Source organism: Triticum dicoccoides, chromosome 3B (genome assembly GCF_002162155.2).
Source record: "Triticum dicoccoides isolate Atlit2015 ecotype Zavitan chromosome 3B, WEW_v2.0, whole genome shotgun sequence".
NCBI lineage: Eukaryota > Viridiplantae > Streptophyta > Magnoliopsida > Poales > Poaceae > Triticum > Triticum dicoccoides.
In genome coordinates, this window is record NC_041385.1 from 614382796 (window position 1) to 614404927 (window position 22132).

The following is a 22132-nucleotide window of genomic DNA, read 5'->3' on the forward strand; positions in this document are numbered from 1 at the left end:
ATTCCTGAAGAGCAAAGGCTTCAAACCTGGTTGACTAGATCCCACTCTCTTCACGAAGACATATGATGGTGAATGTTTGCGTGTAAAATATATGTGGATGACATTATCTTTGACTGCACAGATAAGAGATACAGTGACGAGTTTGGATACATGATGCAAGAGCAATATTAGATGTCCATGATGGGGGAGCTGAAATTCTTCCGAGGTCTTCAAATTCATCAAAGGCGCAATGGCATCTTCATATCGCAAGAAAAGTACCTCAAAGATTGCTTGAAAAGTTTGGAATGCAAGACTGCAAAGAGTACACAACGCTAATGCCAACCAAAAGTCATCTCGGCCCTGACGATAATGGTAAAGAGTTCGATCAAAAGGTATAACGCTCCATGATTGGTTCTTTGCTTTATTTATGTGCATCTAGGCCTGATATTATGCTTAGCGTTTGTATGTGCGCCTGATTCCAAGCGGCACCAAAGGAGTCGCATCACCTTGCGGTGAAGCGAATACTTTGATATTTGGCTCACACCCCAACTCTAGGATTATGGTATCCAAAGGGCTCAACATTTGATCTAGTTGGATATTCTGATGCTGATTATGCTGGTGACAAGGTTAATCGCAAGTCCACTTCAGGAACATGTCACTTTATTGGACGATCTCTTGTCTGTTGGTCTTCAAAGAAGCAGAACTGTGTATCACTCTCCACTGCTGAATCTGAATACATTGCTACTCGATCATGCTATGCTCAGCTTCTCTGGATGAAGCAAACTCTCAAGGACTACGACATCAACACGAAGAATGTGCCACTCTTCTGCGACAATGAAAGCGCCATCAAGCTTTCCAAGAATCCAGTTCAACATTCGAAGACAAAGCGCATCAAGATCTGTCATCACTTTCTCAGAGATCATGTCAACAAGGAAGACATTGGTATCATTCACGTCAACACTGAAGAGAAACTGACATATATCTTCACTAAGCCCTTGGACGAGAAGAGGTTTTGCAAGCTGTGGTGTGAGCTAAATATCTTAGAATCCTCAAATGTCCAGTGAATGGACACACATCCTAATGCTTATGCATGTTGATGACTTAGATGTGTTACACACGAAGTAACGCATTTTGTCAATCAATGAAGACTTACCCTCTGGGTGTGAATACATTAATGCGGAATTTGACTTCGGAGCGCCACGCTAATTGTGCGTGGTGTCTCGGTCTAATAATTCCTATATGGTGAGTAACGCCACCACCACAATTTTTTGAAGATTTTCATTTGGCATCATGATTACATTATCTTCGCATTTGGATTGTCTTCAACATTGATTTATCTTCAAAATCTATATCTTTGCTATATTGATTTATCTTCAATGTTATATATATATATATATGTGTGTGTGTTCTGTCCTCTAGAAAATTCACTTATAGCTATGTCTTCATGTTGTTTTTCTTGACCTAAGTGAATGTGATAAGACCCTAATCCCTTCTGTGCTACTCCCTCAAATTCTTTCTGTCTAAGTCATATGCATTCTGTTGACACTTGTTGAATATCTTCTCTGTGTTCTTGTCACCAGAAGATACAGATACACACTTTTAAAATTGCTTTTAATATATTATCCTTTGCCTGAAAACCAGAGAAGCCGGAACGACCACCCGACAATCCAGGCGTGCATGGGAACATCGAATAACTTCTGATAAGTTGCATGCACGCAACATGTCCTTCAGATGTGAACCGCCAGGGGCACTTGCGTAATTGCGCTGCGCCACACTCCTCCTTCCTATAAATACTCGCCCCATCGTGGTCAATATCTGTTTTTCCACCTCGCCACCTCACTCAAACCCTAGCGCCGCCGCTAGCTCGCGTCGACACCGAAGATGAAGCGCTTAGCTGCTGCGACTTCTTTGACGCTGTCCTTACGCCGGCCGCCGGCCTCGTCCTCTCCGCCGCCGCCGAAGGTGTCTTCCGCCGCCAAGTTAGGGCGCGGAAGATTGGACTGCTCGGCCTCCCTTCTACATCATCTAGCAGTTCGTTTGTGGTAATTAAACTCACTTTTTACTGTCTTTTCGATCTGTCAAATCCATCCACTTCAGCCAAAAGTGGTTTATTCACTTCCAAATCAGGATCTATCTCTTTCTGAATCTCATTATTGCAAAGTATGTTCACTTATGCATCAAAACTAGTTAGATTCCTCACTTTTACCTATTCGTGGATTCGTACAAATCTGGAACCAACTTCCTTCAATAAGTGAATGTCTTCACACTGTGAGGTCAATGTCTTCTAAACTGATTTATCTTCAAAATCTTCTGAGAATGCATATGACCTCTTCCCCTTACCTCGCATCTCTAATGTTGTCACAGGTACATGTCCGTGGGAGAATCCCTTGGTTCTCATAGTCCGCATTCATTTGCAGAATTCTTACAGCATCACATCGAATCACCTGAAGCTAGTTCTTGTCTGACCAGCAGACGGAAGCCTTTCACTGTTCTGAAGCCTATCTATTTGAATATAATGACTTTGTCGGATTTAGGGATCCGGCAACCCTTGAGATGTTCGAACTCTGGGGTGCGTGTGGAGATGTCAACCTGCCCAGCCTGCCTACTCGCGATCCTCCTAAGCCTAGCGCGTCGAGCTCAAAGAGACACGGATACGTCTCCAACGTATCTATAATTTATGAAGCATTCATGCTATTTTATTATCTGTTTTGAATGATTACGGGCTTCATTATACACTTTTATATTACTTTTGGGACTAACCTACAAACCGGAGGTCCAGCCCATATTGCTGTTTTATTTCCTTTTTAGTATTTCGAAGAAAAGGAATATCAAACAGAGTCCAAATGGAATGAAAGCTTCGGGAGCGTGATTTTTGGAACGAACATGATCCGGGAGACTTGGAGTACAAGACGGGGAAGCTTTGAGGAGGCCAGGAGATAGGAGGGCGCGCCCACCCCCCTGGGCGTGCCCCCGTGTCTCGTGGGCCCCTCGAGGCTCCCCCGACCGACTTCTTTCGCCTATATATTCCCATATACCCTAAGACCATCAAATAAGAAGATAGATCGGAAGTTCCGCCGCCGCAAGCCTCTGTAGCCACCAAAAACCTCTCGGGAGCCCGTTCCGGCACCCTGCCGGAGGGGGAATCCCTCACCGGTGGCCATCTTCATCATCCCGACGCTATCCATGACGAGGAGGGAGTAGTTCACCCTCGGGGCTGAGGGTATGTACCAGTAGCTATGTGTTTGATCTCTCTCTCTCTCGTGTTCTCTCTATGGCACGATCTTGATGTATCGCGAGCTTTGCTATTATAGTTGGATCTTATGATGTTTCTCCCCCTCTACTCTCTTGTGATGAATTGAGTTTTCCTCTTGAAGGTATCTTATCGGATTGAGTCTTTAAGGATTTGAGAACACTTTATGTATGTCTTGCCGTGCTTATCTGTGGTGACTTGGGATATCACGTGATCCACTTGATGTATGTTTTGGTGATCAACTTGCGGGTTCCGTCCATGAAACTATGCATAGGGGTTGGCACACGATTTCGTCTTGACTCTCTGGTAGAAAGTTTGGGGCACTGTTTGAAGTACTTTGTGTTGGTTGAATAGATGAATCTGAGATTGTGTGATGCATATCGTATAATCATGCCCACGGATACTTGAGGTGACAATGGAGTATCTAGGTGACATTAGGGTTTTTGTTGATTTACGTCTTAAGGTGTTATTATAGTATGAACTCTATGATAGATTGAACGGAAAGAATATCTTCATGTTATTTTACTACGGACTCTTGAATAGATAGAACAGAAAGGATAACTTTGAGGTGGTTTCATACCCTACCATAATCTCTTCGTTTGTTCTTCGCTATTAGTGGCTTTGGAGTGACTCTTTGTTGCATGTTGAGGGATAGTTATATGATCCAGCTATGTTATTATTGTTGAGAGAACTTGCACTAGTGAAAGCATGAACCTTAGGCCTTGTTTCCTACCATTGCAATACCGTTTGTGCTCACTTTTATCATTAGTTACCTTGCTGTTTTTATATTTTCAGATTACAAAAACCTATATCTACCATCCATATTGCACTTGTATCACCATCTCTTCGCCAAACTAGTGCACCTATACAATTTACCATTGTATTGCGTGTGTTGGGGACACAAGAGACTCTTTGTTATTTGGTTGCAGGGTTGTTTGAGAGAGACCATCTTCATCCTACGCCTCCCACGGATTGATAAACCTTAGGTCATCCACTTGAGGGAAATTTGCTACTGTCCTACAAACCTCTGCACTTGGAGGCCCAACAACGTCTACAAGAAGAAGGTTGCGTAGTAGACATCAAGCTCTTTTCTGGCGCCGTTGCTGGGGAGGCTACGTAAGTGGCACTCACACCCCGTTAACGAAGCTCTTTTCTGGCGCCGTTGCCAGGGAGGTGAGTGCTTGAAGGTATATCTTTAGATCTTGCAATCGAATCTTTTTGTTTCTTGTTTTATCACTAGTTTAGTTTATAAAAGAAAACCACAAAAAAATGTAATTGAGTTTGCCTCATACGCTTCATCTTTTTAATATCTTTCGTGAGCATGATGAAAAGGAAAATTGTGCTCAAGTGCTAGAAGAAGAATTACATAGAATGCTTGGCATGAAATATGTTAATGATGAGCATGATTGCAATGTTGTTAGTATGAATTCCTTGAATATCTACGATGCTAATGATATGCAAAGCCACAAGCTTGGGGATGCTATGTTTGATGAAGATGATATTTTTTGTCCCCCAAGTTTTGATGAGCAAATTTATTATGATGAAAGCATGTCTCCTATTTATGATGATTATATTTATGAAAGTGGGTTTGGAAGAGTGTCAACTTTAGGAAGTAGTGATCCCACTATTTTGGAGGATGTTGAATCTTATTGTGATGAACATGAAAGTGGATTTGGAAGAGTGTCAACTTTATTTAGTGATGATTCCACTATTTCGGAAGAGGTTCCAATTGATTATGAGAACAAAGTTGCTATCTATGATGATTATTGTGATGACTTGTATGCTATTAAGAATAATGATAACCATGAAACTTGTCATCATGATTTTAGTTTTCAATTGGATTATCCTCACATGATAATTATTTTGTTGAGTTTGCTCCCACTACTATTCATGAGAATAGATTTGCTTATGTGGAGAGTAGTAAATTTTCTATGCGTAGATCATGAAAAGAATGCTTTAGGTGCTGGTTATATTGTTGAATTCATTCATGATGCTACTGAAAATTATTATGAGGGAGGAACATATGCTTGCAGGAATTGCAATAATGTCAAGTTTCCTCCCTATGTGTTGAAAATTTTGAAGCTATGCTTGTTTTACCTTCCTATGCTAGTTGATTATTGTTCCCACAAATTGTTTTCTCACAAAATCCCTATGCATAGGAAGTGGGTTAGACTTAAATGTGCTAGTAATATGCTTCATGATGCTCCCGTTATGTTTCAGTTATTATCTTTTATGTGAGCATCATTGTCATCATCATGCCTAGCTAGAAAGGCATTAAAGAAACGCGCTTGTTGGGAGACAACCCAATATTTACCCTTACTGTTTTTGTGTGTTCACATGATTATGCTACTGTAGTAATCATGGTTTATAGCTTTTGTTTCAATAAAGTGCCAAGTAAGACCTTTAGGATAGCTTATAGTGATAGTTGTGTTGATCCTGCCGAGAATCAGAAACTTTTGCACCCAGTAAATTAGTTTTGTTAATTCACAGAAATGTGTTTCTGATCTGATTGTTTTTTCTTTGGATTGGTACACAAATTTCTTAGGACTTCCTAATTTTGTAGAACTTTTGGAGTTCCAGAAGTATACGTTTGATACAGATTACTACAGACTGCTCTGCTTTTGGTAGATTCTGTTTACTATGTGTTGTTTGCTTATTTTAATGAATCTATGAGTAGTATCGGAGTGTATGAACCATAGAGAAGTTAGAATATAGTAGATATTACACCAATATGAATTTATAATGAGTTCATTACAATACCTAAGTGGTGGTTTTATTTTCTTATACTAACAGAGCTTACGAGTTTTCTGTTGAGTTTTGTATTGTGAAGTTTTCAAGTTTTTGGTGAAGATTCGATGGAATATGGAATAAGGAGTGGCAAGAGCCTAAGCTTGGGGATGCCCAAGGCACCCCAAGGTAATATTCAAGGACAACCAAGAGCCTAAGCTTGGGGATGCCCCGGAAGGCATCCCCTCTTTCGTCTTCGTTCATCGGTAACTTTACTTGGAGCTATATTTTTATTCACCACATGATATGTGTTTTGCTTGGAGCATCATTTTCTCTTGTCGTCCGCCTCGCGAGGCTTGGCCCCTCGCGAGGGTCTTGTGGTGTTGGTGTTGATGCCGTCGATGGAGTCACGCGATGGGCCGTAGGCAGGCAGGGCTGGATACCATCGAATCCAAGATGCCGACAGGATTCAGAGAAGTCTGCTCGGAAAGGAGGCAGGCAACACCGTGGTAACACAACACTGAACTTGCCTGCGGATCTATATGAACTGTACAAGTCTGACCCTGAAGAAAGCTACACTCAGCGTAAGAACCGGATCCAGTGGATCCGAAGATATTGGGTAGAGCAGTGGTTCAAGTACAAGTTTTTAACACCTGAATATGCTGAGAAGAATGCCGTCAAGCGCCCTTGGGGTGATTGTTTGTACCACAACTTGGTACCGAAGACTAAGGCTGAGGCTATTGAATAGGAGTTATATCCTTGTATGGTCCGAGGACCTCAGCCTGAGAATGCCGACCCATCATCTCTCTTATGGTGTCGTGAAGACAATCTTTTCAAGCGCAACTTTCAATTCGCAAAAGATCCAGTTGTTAAGAATCAGGAGTTTGGCATGAACTTCAACCCTGGCCCCTCTGCTCCAAGGTCAGATGAAACTCGTGAAGCCAATGAGAACAGGATTGGCCCCTTCTCCAACTTCAATGGGCTTATGTCCCATATTGCTGCCCAGAGAGCTCCTGTGGAGCAATCTACTAAAGAAGCAGACTCTGATGATGCTCCATCACCACCAAAGTAGGAGAAAAAGGCTAAAGCTTCAAAGCCCTCTGCTCCAGCTGCTCCAAAAGCTTCGACTAAGAAGCCTATGAAAACTGCACCTCCTGAATCCAGTGTGCAATCCGAAGATTTATCTCGTGTGTCCAAGAGGACCAAGAAGCCATTGCCCAAGAAGGTTTCTCGGCAACCCCTCACTCCTGTTGCCGTTCTACGCAACGAGGAAGACACCATTGATCTGTCAAGTGATGAAGATCTTGGTGATGATGATCTAGAGATACTGATCAAGAGCAAGCAAGAGGTGGGATCTTCAGTGATCTGCCCCTCTTTGATGTTGACATCTTGAATAACTTCATTGGTGAGTGGTTCGACGACCAGAGCATCAGCATTGACAGTCTATAGCTGCCAGTGGGCATCAACGTCACGTTTCATGGAGCCATTGCTAATGAATTGGCCTTGGCTTAGAAAATCGTCGAGCTCAAAAACAGGATTGGTTATGAGAAGGCGCATTTCAAGAAGCATATGCACAAGCTCAGTGTGGCAGATGTGCAAATTTTCAAGAAGATGCTGCATGACCTCAAGACTGAATTTCACAAGAAGCGTGAAGAAGCCAAAGGCTCTCGAGAATGCATGAAGTCTTATGCTCAGAAATGTGTGCAACCACACAATGAATCTGAAAAGAGGAAAGCTCTTGGGCGTCCTGGCATCGACCCTAGAATGGCTGCTAAGAAGAACAAGGAGCCTGCCAAAGCTAATGTTGATACTCCAAGGTAGGGATAACCCAACATTGTCTTCCCTGCCAACATGACTGGCTGAAAGCCAAAGTTTCCTCTGTTGCTTCTGAGCTCAAGAAGACCAGGCAAGCTGAAGCCGAAGCTAGCAAGGGGAAGCACAAGGATACATTTGATGATGCTCCCTCAAAGAAAAAGTTGAAGACACAGTAGGGCTCCAAGTGTTCAAGGAAAGAGCGTACTGCTGCCCCAGAGTCCCTCATAGTTGAACCCATTTCTGTTGCCTACACTGCCTCTACAAATCGCGAGCGTCGTCTCGTCGTCCATGAGCCTGCTCCCATAGAGGCTCCAAAATCTGAAGAAGTTCCAGCTGTTGACCCCAACGCAGTTGAAGACATTGGTCATGAAGACAATGTACTTGATGATGAAGTTCTTCCTCAACTCGAGCCCTAGTTGGTATCATCGCCTACTCCTACGAGTAGTGAATACATTAGCATTGGTTGTCCATGACGCCAATTTCTCAAGATGACTCATGGGCTGAGCGCCAACAAGAAGATACCCCGGTTCAAGATGAAACACCTCGTACTCCACCTGCTCAAGTCACCTCTTTGGTGCTTGATGATGACAACTACATGGAAACCACTCCCTCTCCAAAGGCGTCGCCAGTGTTTCGCAGGCTTCACAAAGGTCTCAGGCCACCTGTCTCCCTGTGACCGTTCCAGAAGAGGATTCACAACAATCTCGCTCAGTGGCATGTCAAGTGTTCCCTGAAGCAAATCCTTCTGCGACTGCTCAAGAGTCTGGAGATAAAGTTGTTGAAGACATTCAAACTGCATCAGCCAAAGAAGAAATAAGAGATGAAGCAAGAGAAGCCACACCCCCTGCTACTGATCATGTCATTCTTGAAGAGAATGTGATCGTGCCTGACCCTCCGGTCGTTGACCAAATGGAGGTTGAAAACAATGAGGCTGCCACCAACAATGCTACTGAAGCCAATGACCCTGTCATGGCTGAAGATAATGTGGAGCCTAAAGTAAGTGTAAATGCCAAAGCCACTTTGATGTCAATCACCACTCATGCTGCTGTTCCTCCATCGCGGCCTCACACCATGGAAAGGGCCTTCAATCATGAAGGTAAGCTTGTCACTGTTTGATGGCCAATTATGGTTCCTCCTACTGCTCCTGAACCCCAATATGATTATCATGTGGAGCAAAGGCCTCAAGTTCAGAAGCCAAAGCCGCGTCTGCCAAGGCTTCCAAGTGCTGTACTACACAAGGCTCATTCAGCGTCCTAAGCTTCCAAGACCACAACACCTTCTTTGACAGCGCCAAGAACCCATACAAGAAGCCAAAGATCTCCCCTGACAGATTTTGGAGCCATCAACAGTGAAGCTATTACTCTTGCATTCTGTACAATCAAGACCGGATTTTTTCGCACAGACGTCTGGATTGTAATGCTATGGCTAGGCTGCCATGTCTGGAAGAAGCCCTTGACTGCTTTAGAGATGTTGGTCTTCTGACCTTCGTGACAGATAAGGAACACTGGAATGAAGAGCTTGTCCTGCAGTTCTACGCCACCCTACACATTCGAGGCTACAATAGGGATCTGAAGACTTGGATCCTTGAGTGGATGACAGGTGATGTACATCACAAAGACAAAGCTCAGATATCATCAAGCTTACTTCCCTGCCCACTCCAGGTGAGTTATATGAACCTGGTTGTTCGCTTCATCAGAATGAACTGCAGAGCATATTTCAGAAGCTAGAGCCACACATGAGCCAAATAATTAGCATGATGAAGCCATTGCCCCAAGACGTTGAATATCCAAAGGAGTTCTTTGTTAAGGACCTTGAGTACCTGCCACGCACAGTGTATCACATTCTGAGGCGTACTCTCTGGCCCATCAAAGGTCATTCTTCTGAAGCCAAACTTGAAGGCGCCATGAAGACTTTGGTGTTCTATATCATCAATGGCATCAGATTCAACTCCCAAGATTTCTTCATCAGACAACTTGCTGCTTCCGGGATTGATCTGTTTGGTCTGAAGTTTTATGCTCCATGGGTGATGCACTTGATCAAGCGTCAATCAACTATTGACTATCGGCCATCAGCGTGCAACCACATTGTTTTTCTACCTGATGTTGATATGTCTGTTGAAGCCATCTACCCCGAGCCTGCCAAGAAGCCCCTCCACCTTCAGAATGTTGAATTCCAGAGCTTCACACAGCCCATTGATGGTGTTCATGTGCCCAATGCTACAACTCCTACTTATCCTCTAGCTGGCAATCTGCGTCTACCGCACCGTGCCAAGCTTCAAGCCACTGCAAGCACCATTTCTCAAAGGCATCAGAAGCATCCTTGTGTTCTTAATGACCATGAGCTTTTGGTGGCTCTACATCAAAAGCAGGACAAACATCATGACTGGCTGAAGTGTCAGATGCAAAGTATCTTAGTGGATGTCAATCGCATTCGCAATTTGGCCACCAAGATCTCATTTGTAGCCCATGAAGCCTGTCGGCGGTCCTGGAAGAGTCTCACCATACTCTGCACTGAAGATGCACTTCGCGCGGATGGCTTCACTGAGAATTTCAAGTTTGACTCCAGGCCTCCTCAAAATGCAAGTTGGTGTCGCACACCCTCGATTGAAGATTTTGAGTGCTCGTCTTTGGCTGCAACTATTGTTGCAAGAGTCGTCGATGAAGAAGATGATGCCACTTCGCCGGTTCTAACTGCACTGCATCATGATGCTTCACCAGGCCCGTCTGCACCACCAAACTCCAACGTCGACCCTGCTGCTCCAACTTCGTCTCCAACTGGGAACGAGTAGGTACTCTATGTCTTCAAACCTTTTTGGTCATTCCTAACAAAAGGGGGAGAAGCCTATCAGTTGATAGTCTTCAAGCGGGTCCATATGGGTGGTTGCTTAATTTTTACTAAGTTCTTACAACTCTCGTTCTGAAACTTTTGGCTTTTGAGTTGTAACACTTAAACTCGATTGTCGTCTACTACTCTTGCTGCCACTTTGTGTTGCGATGATAAATTCCGCATGTAGTCATTCTGCAGACGTCCATTTTCCATTATGCATATCATTATCGTCATTACCTTTTTATATGCATGATGAATTGTCTTCACACTTTGAAGATGGCCTCCACAAAGCAAAATCTGCCATGTGCATTTGCAATTCAAAAGCAAACTATTTATATGCACATCTTCAGGGGGAGCTTCTTCATATGTATGAAGACAATATTCACAAAAATTGAACTTTCACATACTTTTATCCCCATTGAAAACTTCAAACAGTTTGTCATCAATCACCAAAAAAGGGAGATTGTAAGTGCATCTAGTGCCACCCCTAGTTGGTTTTAGAGTATTGACGACAAACGTGGTTGAGGGACTAATGTGTTTGTGAGAATTGCAGGATAACACAGGTAATGTCCCTCATTGATTCGGTTTACCTACCAGAGATGACCCTAAATATGTGTGAAGACATTGAAGACAATGGTGGTTTGTGAAGACTTTCACGACGAAGATTATGACATGTGAAACTATTCACTTGAAGACTATGGAGTGCGATGACATAGTTGTTTCGTAGTTTCCTTTCTTCTTTATTGAGTCATAGGAATCACCGTACTGTTAAGTGGGGTCCAAGTGAACAAAGTCAGAGTGACTGAAGTGATGCTCAACCAAATCCTATGTCTTCGAGTGAAGGCAATGAGAGCAAATCTTATCCAGAGTTGGATGAGTCAGCTTTGCTTGTAGCCCAAGCCAAGCTACCGCGGGTGTTTCAAATCTGACCGTTGGACACGTGTCAGTTCCTTAGTAACCCAGGGTCAATTCGGACATATCGGGTCGGGTTGCCTCCTGGCTATAAATATCCCACCCCCGACACCATAAATTGGTGGCTGCTCAGAGTTAGTGCACAACTTTTGTCATTTCAGAGCAACCCACATCTGAATCATTTGAGAAAGAGATCCTTGCAAGGACAAAGCCCAAAACACCCAGAGCGAAAGAGTGTTAGGCATCACTGAAGTCTTTTTGTCCGCGTGATCTAAAGACTTGTTACACTTGAGGACTGTGAATCCTCCAGCCGGTTAGGAGTCGCGTTCTGAGCATCCAAGAGTCTGAACAAAGTCTATGAAGGTTTGGAAGTCTACCTCGAAGACTTACCAGAGTGATTGGATGAGGACTGGGTGTCCTTAGCTCAAGGGAAATAAGGTGAAGACATAGTATTCTGAGTTCAATCTCAGCCCCCCTAACTAGACGTACAGTTGTCACAGCAAATGGTACTGGTCTACCAAATCCTCGTCTTTGCCAAGCTACTGGTTCTATCCTCTACTCTCCTTACTTTACAGTTCGTCTTTATGAAGTCATAGCTTGCCTGTCCTATTCATTTGACTTCATTCTGTGAAGACTTGTATCTGTTTAGCTTCATACTATCTTCCATTCTGATCCTGTCTACCTAGTTGCAGTTAGTCTTCATGCTTTCACTGTATTGTATGCTTGACTAATGCTTGCCTAGTGTAGTCTCCATTCCTCTGCTTACTATATAGGCTCAGTTTACCTCTTTGTCTTCAAAGCCACTGTGTTTTGAAGACTTTCATAAAAATCGCCTATTCACCCCCCTCTAGTCGATAACTAGCAATCGTGCCGCCGGCGGTCATCAGTGGGGAGCCTAAGGAGGAGGAGGAACCAGCGCAGATGCCAGTGAGGGCGTCGGAGCCAGGCCGTCGTACGTGGCAGACCGACCTCCTCCGACAGCGACAATGACACACCGCCCCGCATGCGGATGGACAAGAAGATAAAGGACAACCACTCGACCCGCCGCTCCGCACGCCGATGATGGCCGCCGCGGTGAGCCGGTGTCTGTTCTGTACCCCCAATCCTCCTTCTACTCCATGTGCATCTACCACTATTCTGATCTTGCATGAACTCGTATGAACTGCCATGCTTATCTACCTCTATTCCCCATTCCCCTCTCTGCCATGGATCGAATCTGTCGCCGTCTCAAACGCGAAAACTAGTGCATGACGAACAGAGAAGTGTTTACCGCCATTGCCGCGGGCCAAGTGATGATCCGCTTGCTGGTGATGGAGTCCGGTGGTCTTCTTACTCTCCTCCGATCCACCGCCGCTGGTGAGAGTTGGGAGAGTGGGGAGAGGGAGCGGTGAGGGACGGTGCGGCTAATAACTGCCGCTGCTTCAAGAAGCAACGCAGCTTCTCGAGCATGGCCGCATGTGTGCAGCCGGCGCCGCCCACATGCACCGCTCGGGCCTGGCCCTGGAGAAACTCCCGATTCAAGCGTTCCTAGGGAGCCAGGCCCAGGAGTGCTTTAAGGTTCATGCCATGCGGGCCGAACAGTAAAAGCAGGCAACCAATCGGCCCGTTTGTGTCCCGCGCGAGCCAGGCAGGGCCTCATATAGGCAACCAAACACGCCCCAAGTGTATGGCAATTGTTCCCCTATTTAGGCAGTCGCCCGAGCGAGCCCCCTTACCCCCTGCTCCCGCCCCGCTTGCTCTCCGCACACAAGCCAAGTTGACTCTCTAGTTTCTTCGGCGATTCGCACGCCGTCGACTGCCGGCGCTGGAATGTCAATTTCCCGCCGATCCATTGCTAGAGGCTCCGAGGTACGCTACTTGACACTCTCTTGTTTTTGATGAGGGGTCTAGGATTCGAGGGGATTGAGCTGTTTCGCCAGGCGTTGTGCCCATCTTTTCTCCTTTCACAGCGGGGCGATGTGACGATGGAGGATTAGAAATGGGCAATGTCGCAACAAAGGTGTCTCTCGGGGCTGGTCGCGACTATTGTTGGTGGTGTCGAGGTTTGGTGTAGCGGCAGGGGCAACGGCACGGCCACAACCACACTGGGAAGGGGGGGCAGGGGCTCATTGCGGTTGTGTCGAGCGGGTTGTCCATGCCAATTTTTGGCCGGCGGTTGCATGTGTTTTCACTCTAATGTTTGATGAATTTTTTGCCACATTGACGAGTGATATTTTCACACTCATCTACCCTTTATTTAAAGCGAGCTATTTCAATTAAACCGATATATTCGCTCCGGTATTACCACTAATGACTAATGAATGCATAGGATTCAAAAAATCATCTCTTTAGTGTACTTTCACATAAAATGGGGTAAATCTGGACGAAATCAAGTGAGAACATGGAAAGGAGTGAAGTAGGAGAAGGTATAAATCAAGAGGAGGCGCACAAAAGAAACAGTGCATAAGACGACGTTCCGTGCGACCGCGATCGCTCGCATGAGTTGTCGTATGGCATGGAAATCGAGACCTCTCGTCCACATGAACACCTTTTATAAAGGGATCGAGGCTGAAATGTCAACAACAGAACAGAGTCATCCTCATCCATCTCCATCAACCCTAGCCGCCGCCATTTCCATCTCCATAGCCACCATCACCATCATAGTTCATCTTTCACTAGATCATACTTGTAATCGTGTATCGCACACGACATTAATTGTAAGACATATTACCAATCAATCAATATCCATCATGTGTTCTTCAATGTATTCTTCGTATGATCTGGTCTCTATGTGTGAGTAGTTCCGTAAGGTATGGGTTGAGGCAAGAGCCTTGCAACCCTCTGTATTTTTTGTGGGGATCAATTGAAGTGCTTTGAATTAACGTCCCGTATGTGTGAAATAAAATTGTTCCATAGATGTCACTTGTCTTATGTGTGTTCTTCATCCCTGCAGGTACCCAGGATCATGGAGAGCGAGTCACGGAGAGCCTAAGGGCAGGGAGATCATGAAGCATTATTCTGAACACCAGTGACAGAAGGGTTTAGTATGGTAATATGGATTCTATCTCTGGGGATTCAAGAGGTGTAGTCATTAAACACCTTAATCTCTTGTCTGATTGTTATAATCTTAATTATCGAAGCTATACCCCACGTGACGGATAGGGCCTTCGGTTGGACAACTGATTCTTGATGCAGGACGCGTGCTGGTCAAGATGTAATTTGGACATGTCCTCCACTTCGATTCGTAACAAGCACATCTCGATGGGTGTTTTTTTAATTCTTTCATCCAACTCTTCATAATGAGGTGGTACTTTTTTGTTGCGCTTCTCATGTGTCTTTTTTCTATAGATTATCGTTCATAATTGTTAGGAATCGCCAAGCTGCTGCTGCTGATGATGATTTTGTAGACATGAGAAGGAAGGGGGTTATCATTGACAAACACCCTCGGAAGGAGGTATCAAAACTTGAGGCGTGTTCTATTTTCTAGTCTCATGTTATGTAGTTCTAAACATATTTTCGTGTGGCAAATATGCATTCGCTTCATTCGTCACTCGTAGTAAATGCTACCCCTTCCATGGTAATGTATAATTGTCATATCCGCACTTCTAATACATGTGTTGGAAAATCTTCTTTCAGTTCACTTTCGCTCATGGCAAGGCTTGATCCCATCAGATGAGGAATTTGTATTCAACTATTTTCGTGTGCCTCGCGGTGATATGAATGTGTGGTCAATCGTGTAGCCGAACAACGTCTATTTCCTCATATGTTTCCAGGATGGCAAAATATGTTCCTCACGGTAGTACTAGTGCTTTTTGTGAGCCTTTTCTTATTTCCTTTTCGAGACATGAAGACTTTTGTTGAACCATTTTGATTATCAATAATATGGCTGTATGCATCGTTCTGATGCAGACGCCGGGGCAAACCCCCTTTTCGGAAAAACTAGGCAACACGTTGGGGGAGATGGTATCTAGTGGATTGGAGTTCAAGCTAAAACTTTTGATGTTCCTAATGTCTTAGGGCATCTCCAACGCCGACCCCTAAACCTCCCGCAAGTGTTCGGACTCAGCTGTTCAGACGGCGCAAGCCATCCAACAGTGTTCCGCATTTGTCCATGGACCAGTCCAGGTGTTGTTTTCCCGCAAACCGAAGGAAACCAGGTGGCTTTGCAGGAGTCCGGATACCAGTCACATAGGACTCGAACACCCTCGGCCCACCCAAAACTAAGGTAGAGCTCGCGCATTTGACGCTGGCCATATCGTTTACGCGGAAAAAATCCCCCTTTCTCAACCCTCTCCTCTACCACCCCACTGCTATCCACCCCAACTCCAGGCACCTTCAGCGTTGGTCGTCTGTTTGACATGGGCCGACATGAGTTTCGACTTCCATTGCAATGAGGACTTCGTTGGTGCAAGTTGATGGTGAAGTCGAAGGTGTTGGCTCATGGAGGAGCGATGACGATGCGGTGTGCGTATGTTCATGTAGGTGACCAGGTCGTCCGGTGTTGCCTTGGGTGAGTTGTTGCGACTATTTTAGCTCAGTTTTTCATATATTAACCGGGCAACTCTTCTTTTCTTTTTAATTATAATCGAGATCCTCCGGGGCCGACTTCAAATAGAAAAATGCTCAATTCTTGCAGTGTTAACGTGCACCGGTTAACAAGATGCTAGATAAATACCATCCGTGATGCAGAAGAAGATTGTATCTGCATTGATTAGTCAATTAGTCCATGAATATGTCACACGAAAGAAGATAATCCAGGATACGTTCATGGATAATCTAATCTCTAGTTGGGAAGTCGTTTCGTTCACAGTCCTCTGTCAGTATTATTCAGAGAACAAGTTGCAGAGAAGAATAAAAGAACTAGCACGCGTCGTTGTCTATTCTGTCATAGTACCATCTCCATTTGTTTCTTCTACGCGAGACATATGCCACTCTGAAGGATAATGCGCCGCAGAAAACAAAGATTAAGGACACGACCAAACATAGTACTTCCTTCGTAAAGAGTAGTTATCTAAACAATGCGGGAAGTATCTGTTGATTATGTTTGAAGTATCTTATATTTGTTTACGGTGAGAATTTATCTCAATGACATCATTCTTTGATTATGTTTGAAGTACTTGTCAAAAATATTGTCACTCAAAAGAAAATCCGTACATTTTTTAAATGGTGTATGATCGCGCGAAGTTAGTAGTTCTACAAAATTCTTGCATTAAAACGGGATGGCCGTTTTGACTTTGGTGTGTGAATGCTTTCCGATGAACAGTAAATTCAAAAAAATATAATAAAATTCAAAAGTTCTGATATGTTCTTGTTAGTGTAACAAATGTGCTTGATAAATTTTATGCAAACGGAATAATAGTGCTTCATCGGTGACATTTAGAGGTAACATTTGGCGTTCGACTAACTTTTTTTTGCACATGTCAAAATGCTCAAGCTTTCCTCCTAAACTTTTGCAGGTAGCATTTGGGTGACAATGAACACATCTATTTAAAAAAATTTATTTTGACATTTACAAAAAAAAATGATGAGTACGAGCATATGCTCCAAGAGCCGAATTGAATTTCCACATTAAAGCTGACAACATACTTATCTTAACCTATCCTCCCTGTTTATTTGTAATGTGTATTGAAGACAAAGCTTTTTTGTTACATTTTTCTTTCCCCTCCCGCAAGACGACTACTCACCGACAAGCCCATGAATTCGCCTCCCTCCTGTTTGCCACTCCGACTGCCGTTGGTAGGGAGGGGAAATCTGACGCCTCAACTCCAGCTAATAGATAGGTTAGGGTTCTTCACTGGGGCGTGTCAGACGGATGGCAGTGCTTCTTTTTGAGTTAGTCTTCCGGCGTCAATCCTCTACAAATTCATCCGTTGGGATGATTAAATAGAGCTCCGACGTAGATTCCCGTCAACTTCTCATGGCAGCGAGGTTAGAATTTATCATCGTGGATAAGTGATGGCGGGATTTGGTGTCAGGTTCTTTAGACCGATTCAAGTGTTCAACTGCGATGATTGTGGCTCCGGGGCGCTGGCCCTTAGGGGCACGTGCACGAAGACTTTCCGGTTGTTATTGTCATGGTCAGGCCTACTCCGATATGGAAGTGGCGACAATGACGTGTCGACGGCTCGTTGTGGCACCGGTAGTGTTCCACAAACCTTGATGTAATTTTAGTTATGTTTGATTGCTTTGTGCTTTTGATGTAAGTGTGTCCTTTTTGGAAAAAATAGACAAAGCTTTGTTTATGTGACGGAAAATTAACGTCAATGGATTCTTTTTTTGCGCTAGAGTCTTTCGATCTATTCATCTTCAATCATGGTAGTACAAAGAACATCAGAGGTAACAAAAATTGCAACAATGTCCGTGGACCACCTAGCGACGACTACAAGCACTAGAGCGAGCCGAAGGTGCGCCGCCATCATCGCCCCTTCCTTGCTAGAGCCGGGCAAACATTGTTGTAGTAGATAGTTGAGAAGTTATCATGCTAAGGCCCCATAGGACCAGCGCACCAGAGCAACAACCATCGCCGATGAAGAAAGTCGTCGATTGAAAGAATCAAACCTGTAAACACACTCAAACGAAGACGAACGAAGACCGGATCCAAATAGATTCATCGAAGACCCGGGAGATCTGACGGAAACGCACCTCCATACACCCTCCGACGAAGCTAGACGCACCATCATGACGGGGATATGACATGGGAGACATTATTCCTACTGAGGGACATCACCGCCGCCACACAGCATCAATCAAGACATTGAACCTAATAAGAACGAGAATGGGGTACCTCCCATCGGCGGGGTCCCAAGATCCTTCGCACCTCCATGACCCAAAGGCCATTGGAGATGGGGCGCGGCAGCGCCGCCGGGAGGAGGAAGAAGACCTATTCTTTTCTTGTGGAGGAGGAAAAGTTTGACGCCAATGGATTCGTATTAAAAGAACTTAGTTCCCATAAAAAAAACTTATTTATTTTTTATCACATAAACCACACACTAACTGTTCAATTATCGGTCAAAGATATGAATCAAAATACTCCATACTAAATGGTACGGGTAGAGTTTTTGTGTGTGCGGTGGAGGGTCTATGCATTATATCAGAGTCTTATATATTGGGGACATTTACATCTGTGCCCCTAACTCGAACCCACTACTCAGTTTTGCCCCTAGTTTTCGGGTATGCTCGGTTTTGCCCCTCTGCCGTCAGTGCCACTTATGGAAATGCCCCTCCGCTCCGTTTTCGTCCAGTCAAGGCTGTTTAACCGCTAACTTGCAGTCAATTTGACATATTTGCCCCTCTTTCTTACATGTGGGCCCTCTCTTACCTCTTCGCTTCACTCTCTCTCTCTGCTCTCCCTCTCACTCGACCCTAACCCTAGCTCTCTCCTCCAAATTGCCCCCTCACTCGAACCCTACCGGCTTCGATCCCCACCATGGAAAACTCCAGATCAATGGTGGGCACGGTGGAGATTTGGTGGACCTGACTCTTTATTTGAGTTGTGTGCGATTCGGAGCCAACCGCTGCGGATGGAGGTCGACGGTGGTTGCGGCGCCGGCGGCGGCCATGAAGGGAGCACAAATCCGAAGGGGTAAGTGCAGTACTTTCAGATCTGAAGCCTGATATACGTATTGTAGTTCGATTTTATTCGTAGTGTTCATCTGTGTTCGTAGTGCTCATTTCGGTTGATTTTTTTTCTGTTTTTCATTGTCATCCGTAGGGTGGACTATATATGTGTGGATTGTAGAATGGAAACAACTCTTCTAGTTCCTGGTGGTACAAAAGCAGGGAACACAGGATTTTCATTTCCTTTGGTAGTGAAGAGCACACTAAAGTTTGTGCGGTTTAGATCTCATATATGTGCTAAATACTCGTGTGGAATAAATGATGCAGTTGAATTTAGGTACTGAGATATTGATAGTTCAGTTTAGGTCCCAGTCCAATGTGATGCTGAGTTAGAAAAAATGTTTAGTCTTCATGCTCATTTCCCAGTCAAATTGGAAATCAATGTCATACAAAGAAAAAGAGGATTGACATAGAGCAGTGGCAGAAAATCACAATCTGCTAGTTCTAGAGGTAGGAGCAGAATATCCAGGGGGAGAAAAACAAATGTTAGCAGTCAGAAGAGAGCTCTATGCAGGTACCAGGAACACCATCATAGCAAGCGCCTATTTATGCAGGTCGTACTCAGAGCAGATATTCTGTTGATCCAAATATTGAGGAGGGACTTCCTGATGACTGGCCTACAGATGATGAGGATGAAAGGCTTTTCCCTTAGTTTGTTACAAAACAGAAGGCCAAGAAGACAGATGATGATGGGGATGAAAATTATATGCCACCACCAGAAGGAATGTTTGATGAGCCAGGTGAAGATGAGTTGGAGGAGGACCAGGACATGGGATATAGTGAGGATTCTGATGATGGAAGGCCAGATGTGCAGTACAACAGAGATGATCCTTCTTTAAAAGAAGGAACTATATTTTCCAGTGCTTTAGACTGTAGGAATGCACTAGCTACATTTTCAACTAAAACTCAGAGTGAGTATGTAGTAGATAAGAGTGATCCTACCAAGTTAACTGTTCATTGTGCTTATAAGAGGTGTGATGCATGCCTCCTTAATGAGAAATAGCTCATTGTTTCAGGTACAAACAGTAGGTGCATATGTAGTTACATTGCAAATCTTTTTTAGTTATTTGTTGCAGCAACTATGTCTAACATGTAGTTGAACTTTCAATATTGCAGGTCAAAGTGAACCAGTCTACACATACTTGTCCAAGTGTAAGCAGAAGGCAAAGACTGAAGTCAGCTAAGTGCAGATGGGTTGCTGATGCAGTGAAGCATTGGGTTTTAGAGGATTCAGAGGTTGGAGTTAGAGAGTTGAAAAAGAACCTGAAGAAAAAATATGGCCTACAAGTCCCATACATGAGAGTGTTCTATGGAAAGCAGATGGCACTGGACAACATTTATGGTAAGTGGACTGACTCATTTCAATTCTTGTACACTTACAAGGCAGAAGTTGAGAAAGCATCTCCTGGAAGTGCAGTTAACACAATTATCATCTTAGACAGCTATACAGCAAACCTGGTGTGAAAGAGTACCTAGAAGAGCATCATAGCAAACTATGGGCCAGGGCCTTGTTCAATGAAATATGCAAAGTTGATTATGTCAATAACAATTTAGCTGAGTCATTCAATTCCAAAATTAAGAAGTGGAAGGGGATACACATTGTGGACTTGCTTAACAAAATTAGGCAGTTCATAATGGAAAATTTTGACTTGAGATAGCAGATTACAACTGGGACATACAATGGGCACATCATAATCCCAAAAATTATGATTATGCTTCATGCAAAATCAAAAGACATTGATATGTCCATAGTGAAAAGAAGCACATTTGAGGCAAAGATTACTGCAATTAACAAGGAAAAAAGAGAGTGGAGATATCCTGTTAATTTGCAAACACATACTTGTAGTTGTAGAAAGTGGCAAATAACAGTTCAACCATGCATACATGCATTGTACTTTATCACTTCAATGAGAGGTGCAGTTAGTGAGATTGATCAGTATGTTCATGAGTAATTCTCTGTGGCAAAATTCATGGCTACTGATGCTGATAATCTTCCACTTCTGGAGGGCAAGCAACAATGGGATGTTGTAGACCCAGGATTTAAATTGAGTGCTCCATTGCAAAATAGGCCACCTGGTAGACCTAGGAAGACAAGAATTAGGGCTAAATCAAAGGAAAAAGGACTTGGAGGAAGAAAGAATAAGTCTTCAAGATGTGGGAAGCTTGGGCACAAAGGCAGCCACTGCAAAGAGTCCATTGACCCTGCATTTGGAGAGGAAGAACATTGGGGTACTAATAATGCTGATGATGAACCTCTAGCTCTAAATGATGAAGCAACTGATGTTTCTACTGATGCAACAGCTGCTACTAATGAAACTATGGCAGATGCTGCTACTGCTGGAGATGTAAATGCAAATGCAAGTGTTGGGGATGATGCAAATGCAGATGCAAGTGATGAAGATGCTGCAAATGCAAATGCAACTGCTGGAGATGATGTAAATGCAAAAAATGCAAGTGCTGGAGATGCTGCTAATGCAAATGCAACTTCTGTAGATGCAACAACAGTCAGTAGTGCAGTCAGGTACTTTTTTTGGTTTATTTTTGAAGTTATTTCCTAAATTCTTCAATGTTTTCTAACTGACCTATCCCATTTATTTGTGACTTTGCAGCCCAAGAAAGAACTACAAAAGACCAACTGAGAGGGGACAGTCACCACTTAAGAAGAAGTTCAAAATTGCAGAAGAGGACACTATAGGTTCTGTCACTGGAAGCAATAATCCTACCAGTTCTTCTACTCCAAACAAGGTTGTGAGAAAACTGTGAGCACCAGGAGGAGGTCTAGGCTCTCTTCAAACCCAGCTTGCAATACCAGAAGCAAAAAGAACAAGTAGACGTGGTAGTACTTGTAATGCTATGAAAATTTGTTGTGGGTGTGAAAACTGTAAGGTCATGTACTACTTTTGAAGTTTGTTGTGGCACAATACTGTGAACTCTCTTATGTCTCAATATGATCATGTCCTATGTTTGGTCCAGCTGTTGGTGTGCCCATTTAACTGTCATTTTTGTCACATTACTACTGCACTGTCA